The following is a 20538-nucleotide window of genomic DNA, read 5'->3' on the forward strand; positions in this document are numbered from 1 at the left end:
GAGCCTTTTGCGAAGCTTCCTTTTTCTTACTCGGCACAATGAACCCTTCTCGGCTCTGCGCGATGGCCTATTCCTTTCTCTCAAGTGCTGAGTTGTGGCGTCTTTCACATGTTTTTGATGCGCAGAACACTTACCTCGTATGATTCCGCGCCGCCTGAACCAATATTTTGCTATCAGGATGTCACCGAATGTACCGACCGCTAGAAACCATGAGCGTCGGGTTCCTACCCTGCCTAGCCGCCATATAATTCTCTTCTTTAGGCGATTCCGGAACATCGCTTAAGTGCGGTGTTGTGAGGAAAGACTTCAGCGCCTCTTTACACTGTTAGGGCGACTGAAACAAGCCTCACCCCGCGAGAAACGCCATTCGGAATCGCCATTGTATCTACTTCCTTCTCCATTCTCGGCAACGCCAGAGAGCCACTCACGTGCTAAAGCACGAGGAAGGTATCTAGTCCTAGACTGACCCTCATAGGATTGTTGGAACAAGCTTTGTCCCTGCAAGGAGGGCTCTCCATGATGGCCGCTGGCTCGGTTTCGGCGTACAACTGCATCGCGCAGTCACCGATGCTGGAGCCTTGAGCGATCCCGGCTCCGTTCGGCTGCGTCGAGTCCTTTCTTGGCTCGGCCGACATCGCATCTGGGTCTATCCTAGACGATTCCGGAAAGTCGGCCATCTTCTCGGATACGAGGAAATCTCCAGCGCCTCATTAACCTTCTCACGGCTACTGAAACAAGCCTCGTTCTTGCAAGGGACTCCCTTCGGAATGACCCTTCTTTTTAGACAGGCGACGGCCTCGCTTTGCTCATGCTCTCTCTGTGAGGGTTTCGCCACCTCGCACTTTTTATGCTCTTCATTCACTGGCGCAACCTCAGTTTTAGAAAGGACAAATTCTGCACTGATCTTTGTGATCTTGTATCTTGTACTCCACAGAAATACCGAAATGGCACTACAGTGTCTGTTTAGCCAGATCGTACTTCTTGAAGTCAACTTAAGAAAGGCGAGCTAAGCAACAGGACACGCTACTGGGAAGTACCCCCAACAACCTAACTGACCAAAACACAGGGTCCAGGTGCACCTCTGAGCAAACATTCTCGAGAAATTCAAGAAAATTTTCTATGTTTTCGCCATCTTCGAATAGGTGCAGCTTAGACCGGGCCTGCAGCGCCCTGAGATGCCAGTTTTCCCTATGAATTTCCTGTATTTCCGTTTCGCGTTCTTTGTCGCGCCTTATGTCGGCTTTTCTCCAGCCTTGGCGTTCGCACTCATCCTGCTCTCGCGCTATCCGGTACTCTTCAATTTCGCGTTTTCATTCATCCTTCTCTCGCTTTCTCTGGTTCTGAATATTCTCCCAAGCCTCCACAATCTCCTCATCATCTGTATCGCTTGCCTCTATCGCATCGATGGCTTCCGCCTTGTTTAGATGCTTCCCACAATGAATCCCGAATTCCCCACATTTCGCGTTTAGGTACGTTCTGCGCAAGTTCCTCCAATCCATGGCTGCCTCTCTTTTGCCGACAAGTTTCTCAAGGAATAACGTGTTGAAGCAAGCTATCTTTCACCCACCCCGATTGTCCGACATTGAGGGAGAGGATGGCATAGCGGCGGCACGCGGGCGGCAAGGAGAGGATAGGTAAGAGAGAGGCGCGAGACGGCAATGACAATGACTATGTGCGAGGGATACAAATATCGAAATAAAGAAAGATGAAATAGAGTACCTTCTTTCACACCTGGCGAGCCAACCTTTCCTGGTTGGTGCTCCGACTGTTTCTTCCGTTTTCAAATGTGAATGTGAGTTGCATTTGCTGCGTAGGTTCTTCATATATATACTGTTAAATTTTCTTTTGTTTATATCTAAGTTTACAATAAGAACAAGGCGTAGGGAAGCGGGAACAGCAGATTTTAGACTATTTAGCTGAGCTTTTGGTTGCCTTGAGACCGGACTGTGGGCTGTGCTGAAGAAACCTTTTTTTTTTATCTCTCTGTCTCATTCATTCGGTGGCATATTCCTGCAATGTGTACAGTGCCGAGTCGTCATCGGGAAATCCACCTCAGGCTACGTACACGATGTCGGTGGGTGTATAAGAACGCTTTCTGCTAAAGTCGTGCTAGGCTGGACGCATTTGTTGGTCAGGTAAGAACTTAACTGCTAACAAACACGTTCGCTCTTGAAACAGACGTACACATAAAGAAGCAGCAGAAGCTTGATGTGGGCGAGTTGGTTTCGAATACTTGAAGAAAAGAGCGCTACGAAGACACGGACTAAAAGAGGAACATGTACGATGGACAAGGCGCCCTGTCCGTCATACATGTTCCTCTTTTAGTCCGTGTCTTCGTAGCGCTCTTTTCTTCAAGTATAAATAAAGAAGTGTTGTCCATGTGGAAATGTTGCCTGCTCTTAATTTCTTGGCTCGGTAAGCCTCTTGCGTGTAACTTGTTTCACCACATTCAAGTCAACTGAGTCAAGTCTTTGTCTGCATAGTCAACTCTTCAGCCTTCATACTGCATATATTTTAGCCTTGCGGTATGCACATGTATGTTGAATGAATTCTCTCTCAGGTAGCAAGTGGGGCAGCTTGTCGCGATATTGCTTGAATAATATGCTTACTTTTTAAGTGCAGAATAACTCAACCTAACGGAGCAATAAGATAACAGATGCACACTTAAGCATAGAGTACCATGTAGACAGAAATCGAAAAAAGAACACCAAGAAGCATTGCATTTTATTTTTTGTAATGGGGCCAGAATATCATGGCAAACAAAAACAAATCAAGCTATCACATACTTGGTTAAATATTATTAAACACTACGATACAATGAGGCTTTGACAAACTCAAGTATAAAAATGATGACATAGCAGACAATAACAACCACTGTTTGCATCTATAACAGGACCAAAAGACGAAATTTGGTGTCCATATAAATTACTGGGCATCATACGATGTAAGCATGCCTCATAATATTGAAATGCAATTTGTCAACCAATCGGTAGACTAGAGAAAGTGGAACTTTGTCATATTCTAGGGTGTTTTCTAAGCTGCTCTGTGCAAACACCAATAATAGGTAACAAAGCGCACGAACATATGCATAAGCGAACGTTGGGCCAGTTTGTCACTGCTCTATGTGTAAAAATAGGAAAATTGCTCCATATGTAACCTGACTTCGAAGAAGTTACAAGATGCCGGTGTGAGGTTATAGTTATACATTTCTTATGCACATACTTATACACAGTCACTGACCATTAAATTGTGTTAGTTTAGCATGCTTTTACCACACCCTTTCTTGTGAAGACGGTCTGCTGTTGGTCTGGCGATGTGATGCATCCTGACTTGCCGATATTTATCTACAATTGCTCTTAACAAATGTTGCATATGCCGTTCCAGTGGAGAGTTATCAAGGCCATGTTCACTCAAATCTGGGAACAGATCCTTCATTATCGCTATGCCGTTGCGCGGATGCCCGAAAAAAAAGAATATTACGTCGAAAGTCTTCTTGTGTACCGCAATGCGTGTCATCACGCTAGAAATACAACAACGAATCATTTTATCGTTTCGCGAAATAAGCAAACGGCGCGCTTCGGAGAGTGACATGGCGAAACAAGTGAGTGACAAAAGCGCGGTTTGTGCGAAGCACTTCACTCGCGACGACTTCTTTGTCCCCGGCGAGTCGACTATCGTTTTTTTAATGTGTATGTATGTTTATTACACGCAGGCTTCAAGCAGCGGATTGTGTTCGAAATCGTTTGGGCAGGCGTCTTAAAAGTTAGTGATGTACGCGAGATTTTGTTCTCTTTGTTTACGCACGACCCTTAGTTTAACTGATGCTCAACTTAAGCTGCAAGCACGGTAGTAGTGAAGCTGAAGTAGGATAAATAGTGACACGTGTACTTATCTTTATCGGGCAACCACGTTTCGCCGCCTAACAAATGTAATCGCACAGCATGGGACGCGCCTGCATGTATCCGAAGTTTCTGGAAAGTTATCGATGCTTCTATCCGCTGTCTGTTGTCGCCGAGACTTATGTTATCTGATTTCATCACCTGACGCGAATGGTGTAGAACTTTGTGGAAGGCACGCGGGTCCGAACGATTAGTCTGGAACATTCGACGACTGCTCTATAAAAGCCGACCCGCTTGACCCGCAGATCAGATTTTCGACGATCGCCGACTGTGTTCGCCGCTTTCGTTGTGCTATAAGTGTAGCCTGTTTTGTGGGCACAGGTTCGCCCAATAAAAGCTAGTTTTGTATTCCACCGTACTGCTTCTTTCTTCACCGTCACTACCACGTGACAATAGGATATCCATTAATACGTTATGGCGCGATCCGACATATCGTTTTCATAACCTGTTTTAGTTATGAAGTGTAATGCACGTGATGCTGTTTTCTCGTGAAACGCGGGTGCGTTGTCAATTTACCTGCTGCCAAGAAAAGCAGCAGCAGGAGCAGCAAACAGCGTTTGTTCCACCTTTTGAATTTGAGACCCATGTACAGCCGGGTCATGCGGTCTTCGCTACGGTCCCAAGCATTGGCCCTGCTTCAAACACTACGAACACCAACAAGGGGTAGGTCATCGCACGCATACGATCTTATTACAAAAAATTATGGGGTTTTACGTGCCAAAAGCGCGATTTGATTATAAAGCATGCCATAGTGGAATAATTTGGTCCACCTGGAATTCTTTAACGTACATCTAACTATAAGTACACGGTTGTTTCCGCATTTTGCCCCCGTCGAAATGCGGCCGCCGTGGTCGGGATTCGATCTCCCGATGTCGTGCTTAGTAGTCCAAGACCATAGCCATTAAGCAACCACGGCGGGTAAAACATAACGTGTATCGGCGAACGAAAGAGAAAGGTGCGCTTCAACCCGTAAACTAAACTTTGCTTTATCCCTCACACCAGAACTTATCAGGTTACAAAACAATTTGTAGCCTCCCTTTATAAGTGAGGGATATGCGTGCTTAGACAGACATTACTATGCAATTTACCGCAACATGAACCGCAGTGCACACTTACCGCAAAAGCAGTCAGCAGTATGGCAATGCGGCGCACCTTTCGGAGATGCCTGCTACATTTGCTTTCTTCAACTTCCGACACGCTTGAGAGGCATTCTTTCTGATGCGGCTCGCCGAACGGACGCGCATAGCGCAACACTGCGGTTCGACGCCACAATCCAGAAACTTGAGAGCGGCATAAAGCAAGACTGCTGCGGTGGCAGCCATGTTCTTGTTTATATGAAGAGTTCCGAATCTGTATGTATAAAAAAAACCAACCGGGAGTACTAAAACATATGGCGCGCTCTGACGTTTCCGTCAGGTGTTGGACCGCCACAACGGATTCAATCGCGTTCCGGCATGCTCTCTCCTATTAAATCCTTCTTCCATGGCGCGCGGCGACGCGCGCTACCCTTCCAAAACGTTTCGCGACTAATCTGCTAGGGCAGGGCGCGTGCGTCACCGCGCCATCAAAACGGCGGATTACTAGAGGCAACTCTGGCACTGCACTACAACTATGGACAACAACGCAGAAATTTGAGGATAAAAATCGTTAAGCGTCCTTCATACTCTTTAAACAAACATTTGGAACGCGAAGTCTGACATGCATCTGGCTGAAATTGCGTTGCTGAAATGTTTACTAATGATGGAAAATGATAAAACAATTGGCTGTGGTTTAGCTCTGGTTAAACCTAGTAGAGTAGCGATAACTACAGACGCTCGGCTGCGCTTAGGCTTCGCTTGTAGTTAGACATGTTATTAAACTAAGTGGTTTCCCACTATACTAACAAAGGCAGGAGCTTGGCTGCAACGGTGGGAACGGTGGCCGCGCGGCGACCGCGACAAGGCGATTTGCCGGAGGATCTAGACCCGTAGTGTGACGTCACCCAGAGGGCGCGGCGAGCGCGCCAGCTGTGGCGGTTGCCAGGTAACGGGGGACGCGCGCCTGTAGGAGCGGTGGCCGCGTCGCGACGAGCCGAGTCGCCGGAGAATCGAGCCCCGTAGTGTGACGTCACACAGAAGGCGCGGCGAGCGCCCAACGGCAGGAGCGGTGGCCGCGCGGCGACAGCGACGAGCCGAGTTGCTGAAGAATCAAGGGCCATGGTGTGACGTCACAGTGTGGCCACGGCTCAAAGTGCGGCGATGGCGAAGAGGCGAAAACCTGGCGTAATGCAGCTATCGCTACAAAAATATGACGGACCAACTGCGCTTTTCATTCAAGAATACGTTGAGCATGCATCGGGAGGTTGTTATCAACAGCGTCTGTTGGCGCTAGCTATCACGAGTGAACAATGCAAGATCGCTCCCCTTACCACCGTGCTACCACGCGGTACTGAACGGTACTACCCTGCCATCAGTACCAGCATACTGTGACCGCTGCGTGGTTGCGCGCGGTCACGCTGGCTTTACCTTCAAACTACGTGGGCCGACGTCTCGAGGCTTTGCGCGCGCTCTGTTCTCACCGCAAAGTTTGCGTTGAAGTGATAGAAAGCACGACGGTGACTTCACTCGCTGTTACTGCCGCGGTTCCTAACGCCAGCTTTGTGAAAGCGAGTGTCCGCGGCCATCGAGTCTGAATTGATCATGTATGCCTGTGCGCGCTGACACTTTGCTACGTAAATTTGGCAGTAAGCGAATGTTGACAAAGGGGGCGTTCTACTCCAGCGGTTGCTCAATATAGTACGGCCGCGCGAGTCCTGCCTCGAATACAACCTGGGAAGCGCACAGTGCAGGTGTTTAGGCGAACCGAGGGCCGATGGCGTCGTGTGCGCTATAGCACCCACACGCTTGTGCGTCATCCGCACTCGCGAAGTGAAGCATCACTGCATCTTTCTTTTTTCTTTCTATAATAGCTTAGAAAACATTATACAATACAATACAGCGATACAACATGTACTGTATTATAGGCGCTAAAAATATGTAGAACGACAGACCAGTACCGGTACCATACTATCATAATATTGGCAGGGTATGCATGCATGTTATTTTACGTATAGACGCAAAAAGATATAGCAAAAAAAAAGGAAAACACGCAGTTGCACGCCTGCATCAGAGTAATAAATGCAAAAGATAAGGCTTGGCTCAGTACCGCCAAAAAAAATTAATTTTGATTCTTCGGTTTCACATACCAAAACCATAATTTGGTTACCAGGAACGTCGTAGTGAGGGACTCCACATTAATTCTGACCGCCAGGGGTTCTTTAACATGTACCAATTCCCGGTATACGGTCGAGTTTGCAGTAAACCACCCATCCAAATGCGGCTGCCACGACCGGGGTTCGGTCCTGCGCCATCACGCTTAGTAGCGCGACGTTATAGTCGCTACGGCACCACGGCGGGTAGTAACGCCAAACAGAGGCCTCCATTCTATGTGATCTCCTTTCACCACGAATGTTGAGATGGCGTTAATACGGCTAATAAGAATATTCCTGCCCAAGAATCATATTTCGCAACCACCATGGTGGTTGGCGAAATTTGCATCTTTTATCTTCCTTTATTTTTATTGAGCATGGCGCCGTACTCTGTGGCGAACCTTACCGGAGAACATGAGTTGCAGAACTATTGATACATTGCACTGGAGCAACCTAGCATAGGCAGCGAAGCAAAAAGAAAGCGTAGAAAACTAAAAAGCAATAAAGGACGGGTACTAAGAAGTGCGAATAGAAATGAGGGGCACTTGAAACAATGGCCACTAAATGGCGGGCGCCATTTGCTTGCTCCGGGAGAGTTATATGGGCGCCCGCCATCGGTCGCAGCCAGCAGCTGGGCTGCCCATTTCGGGGACCCTCTTTTCTTCCAAAGCCTTTGCCCTACTTCCTGGTCTCCGGCGTCCCACCTACGCAGCCCCTCATTCTTTCCGAAACTATGGCTGCGCACTTTGCTGCTCTCATAAGTATAGGGAGTGGCATCTCTCTTGCGTTTCTTTCTTGTTTTCTCCTTTTTTTTTGGTGTTCGCATCTTCACTTCAGTTTACTGCAAAGTTCATGTTTTTGTCACATTAGTTATTTGTTTATTTCATAACTGCCCTATAGGCCCTCGAAATTTCCCTACACAGGGAAATCAGGGGCGAGACGACCGATATGATGTCAGCTTTACAATATAATGTCACCCACTAAGGACTGGACAGTGCGCACACAAAACGCACTGACAAGTGACGATAGGTAACGAAAAGTACATGGTAAATTGCAAATGGGCCAAAAGTACACTAACACCCGCCGTGGTTGCTCAGTGGCTATGGTGTTAGGCTGCTGAGCACGAGGTCGCGGGATCGAATCCCGGCCACGGCGGCCGCATTTCGATGGGGGCGAAATGCGAAAACACCCGTGTACTTAGATTTAGGTGCACGTTAAAGAACCCCAGGTGGACGAAATTTCCGGAGTCCTCCACTACGGCGTGCCTCATAATCAAAAGTGGTTTTGGCACGTAAAACCCCATAATTTAATTTTAATTAAAAGTAAACCAACCATACAAAAGCAAACTGAATAGAAAATGAATCACGAAAATACCCATTCGCGGGTATGAGACTTAAGGGTAGTTAGATATCAATTCGAAAAGTTTCTCATTCGTTCACATTCTACAAATTATTTCGTTTATTTTATCTAGTACACCTGCGTAACGTGGGTACCCGGACACGAGGGACTAGAGGGGAACGAAGCGGCCCACGCCGCTGCCCGCGAGCACGTCAGCCGGGCTCCCCTCTCCCCACCCTCTCGGACCCGTGACAGAAGAGGCGGAGGCCGTACCCCCCAACTATTCGGCGATATTGCAACAGTACATGCTCGAGCGTCGAGTGTACTCTCCACCGCACCCTAAACTCGACAGAGAAGAAAGCCTGATCCTTAGACGCCTGCAAAGTAATACGTACACGCACGCAACGATAATGCATCGCCTCTACCCGACGCTCCACGGCTACCTCTGCCCACTTGGCAACGTACCCGACACTCTGGCACACTTGCTCCTGGAATGCCCGTGGCAGGAAGGCAGCGAAACGCAACCAGAAACGCACGCAAAACGAGCAATAGAAGCAAACGGCCTATTGGAAACGTGTGAGGCCAAGCTAACCCTCAGGGACCTGGAAGACCAACGACAACTCGTCTCCAGGGCCAAGAGGGCAGTCGAAGTCAGAAGGTTCCTGGACTAAGGAGCCTTCCCACCTTAGGGTGATACATGGCCTCGCTCGGGACACTGTTTCGTTTATTAAACGTTTCTCTCTCTCTCTATCTCTCTAGCACATCCTATGTTGTTTCACCGCTAACGACTCCAATAGCAGTTTTCCAGCTATCGCCACTAAAGCTACAAATTTTGCCTCAAGCAATACTGAAGAAAAAATTCTGGTCATGTAATTTTTCACAATACTTGGCATAAGAAACAACCTTTTACGCAAGACTGCGAGTCGGCCTAGTTGGAACAAATTCATCTTAAAACTTATTGTGCGCAACAAACAGGGACGATGAATAGAAGAAACACAAGGACGAGCGCTTTCTAACAACTGGTTTTTATTTTTGAAGAACCACCTGCTTATATACCCACAGATCTGCGCGATCAAGTCAAACATAGCAGGCCTATAGCGCATATAATACACACAGATCTGCGCGATCAACTCAAAAGAGCACATCTACAGTACATATACCACTTGTGATAAAAAACAAAGACGTGGAACAAAGCCACCCGGTCAACATAAGAACAGCAAGGAGCATGAAACTTCCACTTACGATAAAATGCGTTAAAGATGTGATGATAGAAGTGAATTTTCTTTATCCAACAAAGAAACCGATTGATGGCTGATGCATTTTTCTTGTTGTTTTTCAATCCAGTGTGCTTCCACAATTTCACAACTAAATAGGTAGTGTGTGCTCTAAGGTTAAAAATAAGTTCGAAAGTAAGGATGATGCAAAGAAAGAATGTAGTGTCAAACATCAGATCAGATGTCAAACATCAGATATCAGATCCCTATGACGTGTGGTCATGTGTACGTAGGGCAGACTGGGAGGTGCATTAACACCAGGTTAAGGGAACACTTGTCCAGTCTGAAAGGTCGCCCTAGCACGCATTTGGCAGTGCATTGCCATCAACATGATTGCTCCCCCTGTCTTAGTAGCACCATCATTTTGTATAGGAATCGGAATCAAACCGCGAGGGAAACCCGCGAGGGAAACAATCTCCAAGGGATACAGCAGCTGTATAGGTCGCTTCACCACGGTTGGAATATGAACCTGCAACGTTTAACGCTAGAACGTTATCTAGTGAGGCGAGTCTAGCAGTGCTATTGGAGGAATTAGAGGGCAGTAAATGGGATATAATAGGGCTCAGTGAAGTTAGGAGGCCAAAAGAAGCATATACAGTGCTAAAAACGGGCACGTCCTGTGCTACCGGGGCTTAGCGGAGAGACGAGAACTAGGAGTCGGATTCCTGATTAATAAGAACATAGCTGGTAACATACATGAATTGTATAGCATTAACGAGAGAGTGGCATGTCTTGTTGTGAAACTTAATAAGAGGTACAGAATGAAGGTTGTGCAGGTCTACGCCCCTACATCCAGTCATGATGACCAGGAAGTCGAAAGCTTCTATGAAGACGTGGAATCGGCGTTGGGTAAAGTCAAAACAAAATACAGTATACTGATAGGTGACTTCAATGCCAAGGTAGGCAAGAAGCAGACTGGAGACATGGCAGTGGGGGAATATGGCATAGGCACTAGGGGAGAGTTATTAGTAGAGCTTGCGGAACAGAATAATATGCGGATAATGAATACCGTCTTCCGCAAGCGAGATAGCCGAAAGTGGACGTGGAGGAGCCCGAACGGCGAGACTAGAAATGAAATAGACTTCATACTCTGCGCTAACCCTGGCATCATACAAGATGTGGATGTGCTCAGCAAGGTGCGCTGCAGTGACCATAGGATGGTAAGAACTCGAATTAGCCTAGACCTGAGGAGGGAACGGAAGCAACTGGTACATAAGAAGTCGATCAATGAGTTAGCGGTAAGAGGGAAAATAGAGGAATTCCAGATCAAGCTACAGAGCAGGTATTCGGCTTTAACTCAGGAAGAGGGCCTTAGTGTTGAAGCAATGAACGGCAATCTTGTGGGCATCATTAAGGAGTGTGCAATAGAAGTCGGTGGTAACTCTGTTAGACAGGATACCAGTAAGCTATCGCAGGAGACGAAAGATCTGATCAAGAAACGCCAATGTATGAAAGCCTCGAACCCTACAGCTAGAATAGAACTCGCAGAACTTTCGAAGTTAATCAACAAGCGTAAGACAGCTGACATAAGGAAGTATAATATGGATAGAATTGAACATGCCCTCAGGCATGGAGGAAGCCTAAAAGCAGTGAAGAAGAAACTAGGAATTGGCAAGAATCAGATGTATGCATTAAGAGACAAAACCGGCAATATCATTACTAATATGGATGAGATAGTTCAAGTGGCTGAGGAGTTCTATATAGATTTATACAGTACCAGTGGCACCCACGACGATAATGGAGGAGAGAATAGTCTAGAGGAATTCGAAATCCCACAGGTAACACCGGAAGAAGTAAAGAAAGCCTTGGGAGCTATGCAAAGGGGGAAGGCAGCTGGGGAGGATCAGGTAACAGCAGATTTGTTGAAGGATGGTGGGCAGATTGTTCTAGAGAAACTGGCCACCCTGTATACGCAATGCCTCATGACTTCGAGCGTACCGGAATCTTGGAAAAACGCTAACATAATCCTAATCGATAAGAAAGGGGACGCCAAAGACTTGAAAAATTATAGACCGATCAGTTTACTGTCCGTTGCCTACAAAGTATTTACTAAGGTAATTGCAAATAGAATCAGGAACACCTTAGACTTCTGTCCACCAAAGGACCAGGCAGGATTCCGTAAAGGCTACTCAACAATAGACCATATTCACACTGTCAATCAGGGGATAGAAAAATGTGCGGAATATAACCAACCTTTATATATAGCTGTCATTGATCACGAGAAAATTTTTGATTCAGTTGAAACCTCAGCAGTCATGGAGGCATTGCGTAATCAGGGTGTAGACGAGCCGTATGTAAAAATACTGAAAGATATCTATAGCGGCTCCACAGCCACCGTAGTTCTCCATAAAGAAAGCAACAAAATCCCAATAAAGAAAGGCGTCAGGCAGGGGGGTACGATCTCTCCGATGCTATTCACAGCGTGTTTACAGGAGGTATTCAGATGCCTGGATTGGGAAGAATTGGGGATAAGAGTTAATGGAGAATACCTGAGTAACTTGCGATTCGCTGATGATATTGCCTTGCTTAGTAACTCAGGGGACCAACTGCAATGCATGCTCACTGACATGGAGAGGCAAAGTCGAAGGGTGGATCTAAAAATTAATCTGCAGAAAACTAAAGTAACGTTTAACAGTCTCGGAAGGGAACAGCAGCTTACAATAGATAGTGAGGCACTGGAAGTGGTAAGGGAAGATATCTACTTAGCACAGGTAGTGACTGCGGATCCTGATCATGAGACTAAAATAATCAGAAGAGTAAGAATGGGCTGGGGTGCGTTTGGCAGGCATTCTAAGATCATGAACAGCACGTTGCCATTATCCCTCAAGAGAAAAGTTTATAACAGCTGTGTCTTACCAGTACTCACATACGGGGCAGAAACCTGGAGGCTTACGAAAAGGGTTCTACTTAAATTGAGGGCGACGCAACGAGCTATGGAAAGAAGAATGATTGGTTTAACGTTAAGGGATAAGAAAAGAGCGGATTGGTTGAGGGAACAAACGCGAGTTAATGATATCTTAGTTGAAATTAAGAAAAAGAAATGGGCATGGGCAGGACACGTAATGAGGAGGGAAGATAACCGACGGTCATTAAGAGTTACGTAATAGATTCCAAGAGAAGGAAAGCGTAGCAGAGGGCGGCAGAAAGTTAGGTGGGCGGATGAGATAAAGAAGTTTGCAGGGACAGGCCACAATTAGTACATGACCGGGGTAGTTGGAGAATTATGGGAGAGGCCTTTGCCTTGCAGTAGGCATAACCAGGCTGATGATGATGATGACCACGGTTCGCCCACTTAATACCAGTTTGCAAGACCGTACCCGGCCGTCTCTACCCTTCAATGCTTCCTTAATTCAGGCGGTCTTCCCTCAAGAGCACCAAGGCGCGTTTCTTCAGATCACTCGATGTCGTTGGTCGGCACATATGTGCCGACCTGAGGTCCAATAAGTGCTCTTTCAGCCACCGTCCCCAGAACGATCGGCCATAGCAGTCCGGTACTTCCAGCGTCGTGAAAGATGCATGCCACCGCCAGAAATTTCGTCCGGCAACAAATGTGGAGGAAGGGTCGTCAACTTTTTTCCGACAAGGAAGTGCGCCGGCGGCAGTGGTTCTGGCTCTCGAGCATCATCATATATGAAAGTCAAAGGGCGTGAGTTGATCAAGGCCTCCTCCTCATCGGCGGTCTGTTCTTCGAATCTCAAGCTGCTCCGACCTAACGCCTTTCGCAATATTACTTTCACAGATCGCACCATCCGCTCCCAGAATCCGCCCCACCAAGCTGCCCGTTCAACAATAAACTTCCATCTGATCTCGTTTCCGCTGAGGTATGACTGCAATTCCTCGACTTGCAACATCATGAACATGGCCTTTAGATCCCTGGCTACACGCTTGAATGTGAGCACTTTACCCGAATACAGCATCGAGCAAATTCCACGGCGTGCCACAAAGCGTTTAAAGGCTAAGAGGAAGGCTGTAGCCGACAGGTTGCTGACGAGCTCAAGGTGGACAGCATGTGTCACTGCACCGGTGAAAAGAGCGATGTAGCATTTTTTGCTGTCGCATGACTGTTAACAAATCAAGGGCCCTGCAAAAATCGATGCCAACGATGTCGAACGGGTTTCCCTTTGTCCCTCTATCAGCTGGATGATGATGATGATGATGATGTGTGGTATTTTATGGCGCAAGGGCCAGGTTTGGCCAAAGAGCGCCACGACAAGTGGTAATGTTGACGATGTATTATGGATGGCGTGCACAATGAATTCCTCATGGTAGATGTCACATGGCTGTAAAAGGGCCTAAAATCTGTAGCTGTAAGTGGCGTAGAATATATAGTTGCTAAAATAATGACGGTGACTAGGCAGTGATGTGGGCTATGGCAATGGGCTGTCGTTAAAACATTATGCAATAAAACAACACTCACACCAGAGTTTCAAGAGAGCCCTTGAATGCAGGGCTGTTAGTCACGTGCTAAAAATTGCCTGGCCAACTGATTTTTAGAATGTCGGTTTCGGCTCAAAAATCTAGGACTATTTGCAGTTTAAAAAGCGGCTCGTCACTAAGAAAAAATGCAGGATGGAGAGGTATATTTTCCCGATATGCAGAAGGGAAATACTTTTTCCTCTCCGTTTCTATTGCATGGCACTGGACAAGAACATGGAGGACTGTCAGGCTATCGCCGCACCTACTGCAAGTAGGAGGATCCCCGCCAGTCAAGAGGTAGGAGTGAGTATTGTAGGTGTGTCCTATTCTTAATCGGCAAAGAAGTACTTCCTTGTACCGTGCTGTTTTGTCACTTATCCAATTCCGCAATCTTGGTTTTATAATATGTAATTTATTCAATGTTTGTGCATCCCACTCTGCTTGCCAATGTTTCCTCAATTTACAGCTCAGAAAGGGCTTTAGGTCTGTGGCAAGAATGGGGATATTTCCATCTGTGTCCCTAAAACTCACTGACGTAGCGTTTTCGTCAGCAGCTACGTTGCCTTTTATACCTTTATGGCCAGGTACCCAGCATAGGATAATCGCTTGGTTGCAGATATATGCGGAGCACAACAAACTATACAGTTCATTCAAAACGGGATTCTTATGCTTTCGTAAGCTAATCAGGGCTCTCACGACGCTTAATGAGTCTGTAAAGACAACAGCCTTAGCGACATTTCTGCGCCTTATGTGTTTATTAGCCGAAAGTATACCGTATGCTTCTGCCGTAAAGATACTGGTGTGTGGGTTTAGTGGCCCTCATGTTGAAAATGAGGGTCCCAGAGCTGCGTAAGCAACACCAGCAGGAGACTTCGAAGCATCTGTGTAATATTCGTCAAAGGAATACTTCTCTTTAAGTACAATAAAATGTGACTGTATGTGAGCCTCAGGTGCTTGTTTCGATAATTCTAAGAAAGAGATGTCACATTGGATAGTTTGCCACTCCCAGGGCGGTGGAAGCCGAGAGGGGGCCATTAAGACATTCTCTAAAAGAGAGACCCCTGTTTTTTTTCTGAGAGTGCTTCCAACCGGAGGGACAGAGGAGGCCGGACACCTGGGCAGTAACGGAATAGCCTGGCCGTGGAGGAGTCGTGAATAATTGAATGACATGGATGATCCACAGCTGATTTTACCTTCAAGGCATACGAAAGACACAAATATGTCCTTTGGTAGTACAGCGACCATTCATTAGATTCGACGTAAAGGCTTTGCACAAGACTAGTTCTAAAGGGGCCTGTTGCAAGGCGGATGCCTAAGTGGTGGACAGGCTCTAGCATTTTTAGAGTACTAGGTCCAGCTGAATTATAGACTATGGCCCCATATTCAAGGCGTGTTAATATTAGACTTTTGTACAACCTTATTAGGCATCTCCTGTCGCTTCCCCAAGCTGTGCGTGAGAACAGCTTCAGCAGATTCATAGTCTTGAGGCACATTTCCTTAAGATACTTCAGGTGTGGCGCAAAAGTTAGCTTACTGTCTTGAAGGATCCCTAAGAATTTGTGTTCACAGCTCACAAATAACCGTTCTCCATTGAGATTGACTGCGGGGTCCGCCAGTATCCCCCTTTTATTAGAGAACAGGACGCACGTACTTTTTTTCGGATTTAGCCTAAAACCATTTTCATCCGCCCACTTAGACAATTTATTTATGCAAAGCTGCACGCTTCGCTCACAGATACTTAGATTACATGATATAAAACCTATCTGGATGTCGTCTACATATACAGAATAAAACATACTACGTGGTATGGCAATCTGGATCGAGTTCATTTTGACAATAAAAAGAGTGCAGCTGAGCACACCTCCTTGTGGAACACCAGCCTCTTGCGTAAATAGACGAGACAGACGAGATAGACGAGACGAGATACGCTTACATGTAAGCGTATCTTCATTTGCTTGATAGGCACATGTATAGTAACTGTACTGACACCATGCAATGTATTCTGATGAAGGCCGGACCCCAGCCGAAACGTCAATAAACCGCTTCATACGCACGTCTGGTTTACTGTGAATATTTACCCGGACCCAGAACTGCTTTTCTTCTGGTATACATATATATGATGCGAGACATTACCAGGAAGCTCGGGGCCCCCTACCTAAGTACGCCGGAAAGGAGAATTCATTGTATTGCGATACCAACTATAGGGACACTCCAGGCGCATTTCTGCCGTCGGCGTCGCCGTCGCTATGAGGTTCGGTATAAAGTCCAAGGGTGATAACACTGGCGCCGCGCGTCGCATGCTGTACGTGCGAGTGAAAGCACGCAGGGGAAGCCGACTATCGCGGTTCAATGTGGCGCGTGGGAAGGAAGAAATGTATGAGCAAATGCGCCGTGAGGCGAGCGCAGAGAGGTAGGAAAGGGGGGGGGGGGGGGAGGGCCGTTGTGCTCCGGAAGCAACTGTGCATCTCGCGACCGGGCGCAAGGAGAACTGAAGCTCTCAGTTAAATCTCGCGCGCGATATACGGAGACAGGGAAGCAGCACGGGGTGAGAGGGGCGGCTTTGACTCTGCCAACAAGTGCGTATCAATAATTCATAAATAAATAAATAAATAAATCACTTAATCAAGTTTTATTTTCGCCGCAGACAATACATTGTTACTGCGAAAATAGGGGGCCAGAGAAAAAAGCTGCACCTGGGCAGCTTGACTAAGCTCTAGCCACCCATACAGCAGCAGTGACACGACGATTTGGTATAAGGATTCAGTTATGTAACCATCAGCAAATAAAGAAACGACCAGACATTTCCATCACAAATGGCAGTTACAAGAACAATTACACAGCATACATATTTCAATGAACAATTAGAAGCATAAGCAGTTTCAATACAGTCAAACAAACAGGTCAAATAAGGTTTTGTTAGTAAGGGCTGGAACGTCCACATTTTCGCGGTCTGGTTCATTTACCGTAGTTGCCAGTGCGTAGTCATGTCTTTCTTTCCCATAATGGGTGCGCGAGAACGGAACGTAGTATGGCGGTTGACATCGGAAAGGGTAGGAAATTGTACTTTTCCGGAGATTTGATAATTCTTGGAATAGTTTCGCCCTACCTAATGAGGCGTTTCTATAGTTTGTTAATAATTTGTATTTGTACATATTGTGGATTTTCATAATTTTATGTTCGTGAAAGGGTGGTTCTGTGTGTTCTAAGAACGAGGAACTTTCTATTGATCTAAGTGTTTTTTTTCTGAATGAGGACGAGTTTCTGTAAGTTCGATGCTTTAGTGTTTCCCCATATTAACATGCAGTAATGTAAGTGCGAGTTGAAGGGTGTAAAATATACGTTCTTTTAATGTTGACTGCAAACGTGTGACGGCTCTGGCTTAATACACCGGCGGCTTTACTTAATTTCGGTAATAAAGTTTTCACATGTGGTGCAGCGGTGGCGTAGAGGTAGAACACCCGCCTCGCGTGCTAGAGGTCCGTGGTTCGAATCCCGGTGCCGCGCAATTTTCCACTGGATAAAAGAAAAAGAAAATCCGCGTGTTGATAAAATTGCATAAAGAGGCCTGGAGTGTGGCCTGATACCGGTGACCAGAACCGGCAACGTACTCCCTCACCAGAGCAGGATTGGCCACCCTGGTGCAGTACTTGGCGACAACCTCCTATATGAACACAACAATCAAACCCCGGCCCTCAGCCCCCAGCAGCTGCGAAGCAACTAACCACGGCGGCGGTCAGAGCTGCAACGCTGCAGAGGGTGCTAAGAATCCCTGGCTCTGGACAGGCCGCCATTAGAATATGAACCTGGCAACGTTTAACGCTAGAACGTTATCTAGTGAGGCGAGTCTGGCAGTGCTATTGGAAAATTAGAGGGCAGTAAATGGGATATAATAGGGCTCAGTGAAGTTCGGAGGCCAAAAGAAGCTTATACAGTGCTATATAGCGGGCACGTCCTGTGCTACCGGGGCTTAGCGGAGAGACGAGAACTAGGAGTCGAACTCTTGATTAATCAGAACATAGCTGGTAACATACAGGAACTCTATAGCATTAACGAGAGGGTGACAGGTCTTGTTGTGAAACTTAATAAGAGGTACAAAATGAAGGTTGTACAGGTCTACGCCCCTACATCCAGTCATGATGACCAGGAAGTCGAAAGCTTTTATGAAGATGTGGAATCGGCGATGGGTAAAGTCAAAACAAAATACACTATACTGATGGGCGACTTCAATGCCAAGGTAGGCCAGAAGCAGACTGGAGAAAAGGCACTGGGGGAATGGCATAGGCACTAGGAATAGCAGGGGAGAGTTATTAGTAGAGTTTGCGGAACAGAATAATATGCGGATAACGAATACCTTCTCCCGCGAGCGAGATAGCCGAAAGGGGACGCCGAGGAGCCCGAACGGCGAGACTAGAAATGAAATAGACCTCATACTCCGCGCTAACCCTGGCATCATACAAGATGTGGGCGTGCTCAGCAAGGTGCGCTGCAGTGACCATAGGATGGTAAGAACTCGAATTAGCCTAGACCTGAGGAGGGAAGGGAAGCAACTGGTACATAAGAAGTCGATCAATGAGTTAGCGGTAAGAGGGAAAATAGAGGAATCCCAGATCAAGCTACAGAACAGGTATTCGGCTTTAACTCAGGAAGAGGACGTTAGTGTTGAAGCAATGAAGGACAATCTTGTGGGCATCATTAAGGAGTGTGCAATAGAAGTCGGTGGTAACTCCGTTAGACAGAATACCAGTAAGCTATCGCAGGAGATGAAAGATCTGATCAAGAAACGCCAATGTATGAAAGCCTCTAACCCTACAGCTGGAATAGAACTGGCAGAACTTTCGAAGTTAATCAACAAGCGTAAGACAGCTGACATAAGGGAGTATAATATGGTTAGAATTGAACATGTTCTCCGGAACGGAGGAAGCCTAAAAGCAGTGAAGAAGAAACTAGGAATTGGCAAGAATCAGATGTATGCGTTAAGAGACAAAGACGGCAATATCATTACTAATATGGATGAGACAGTTCAAGTGGCTGAGGAGTTCTATAGAGATGTATACAGTACCAGTGGCACCCACGACGATAATGGAAGAGAGAATAGTCTAGAGGAATTCGAAATCCCACAGGTAATACCGGAAGAAGTAAAGAAAGCCTTGGGAGCTATGCAGATTTGTTGAAGGATGGTGGGCAGATTGTTCTAGAGAAACTGGCCACCCTGTATACGCAATGCCTCATGACTTCGAGCGTACCTGAATCTTGGAAAAACGATAACATAATCCTAATCCATAAGAATGGGGACGCCAAAGATTTGAAAAATTATAGACCGATCAGTTTACTGTCCGTTGCCTACAAAGTATTTACTAAGGTAATTGCAAATAGAATCAGGAACACCTTAGACTTCCGTCAACCAAAGGACCAGGCAGGATTCCGTAAAGGCTACTCAACAATAGACCATATTCACACTATCAATCAGGTGATAGAAAAATCTGCGGAATATAACCAACCTTTATATATAGCTTTAATTGATTACGAGAAAGCATTTGATGCAGTCGAAACCTCAATAGTCATGGAGGCATTGCGGAATCAGGGTGCAGACGAGCCGTATGTAAAAACACTGAAAGATATCTATAGCGGCTCCACAGCCACCGTAGTCCTCCATAAAGAAAGCAACAAAATCCCAATAAAGAAAGGCGACAGGCAGGGAGATACGATCTCTCCGATGCTATTCACAGCGTGTTTACAAGAGGTATTCAGAGACCTGGATTGGGAAGAATTGGGGATAAGAGTTAATGGAGAATACCTTAGTAACTTGCGATTCGCTGATGATATTGCCTTGCTTAGTAACTCAGGGGACCAACTGCAATGCATGCTCATTGACCTGGAGAGGCAAAGCCGAAGGGTGGGTCTAAAAATTAATCTGCAGAAAACTAAAGTAATGTTTAACAGTCTCGGAAGGGAACAGCAGTTTACAATAGGTAGTGAGGCACTGGAAGTGGTAAGGGAATACATCTACTTAGGGCAGGTAGTGACGGCGGATCCGGATCATGAGACTGAAATAATCAGAAGAAAAAGAATGGGCTGGGGTGCGTTTGGCAGGCATTCTGAGATCATGAACAGCACGTTGCCATTATCCCTCAAGAGCAAAGTGTATAACAGCTGTGTCTTACCAGTACTCACCTACGGGGCAGAAGCCTGGAGGCTTACGAAAAGGGTTCTAATTAAATTGAGGACGACGCAACGAGCTATGAAAAGAAGAATGATGGGTGTAACGTTAATTGTTGTTGATGTTGAGTTTAATGGCGCATAAGCAACTGAGGCTATCATGCGCCGATCGCAAGGTATAATGTAGGAAAAAGCTGGGGAACCTCAGAAGGTCCTTTTCTGATAGAGG

Source organism: Dermacentor andersoni, chromosome 11 (assembly GCF_023375885.2).
Source record: "Dermacentor andersoni chromosome 11, qqDerAnde1_hic_scaffold, whole genome shotgun sequence".
In the NCBI taxonomy this organism is placed as follows: domain Eukaryota; kingdom Metazoa; phylum Arthropoda; class Arachnida; order Ixodida; family Ixodidae; genus Dermacentor; species Dermacentor andersoni.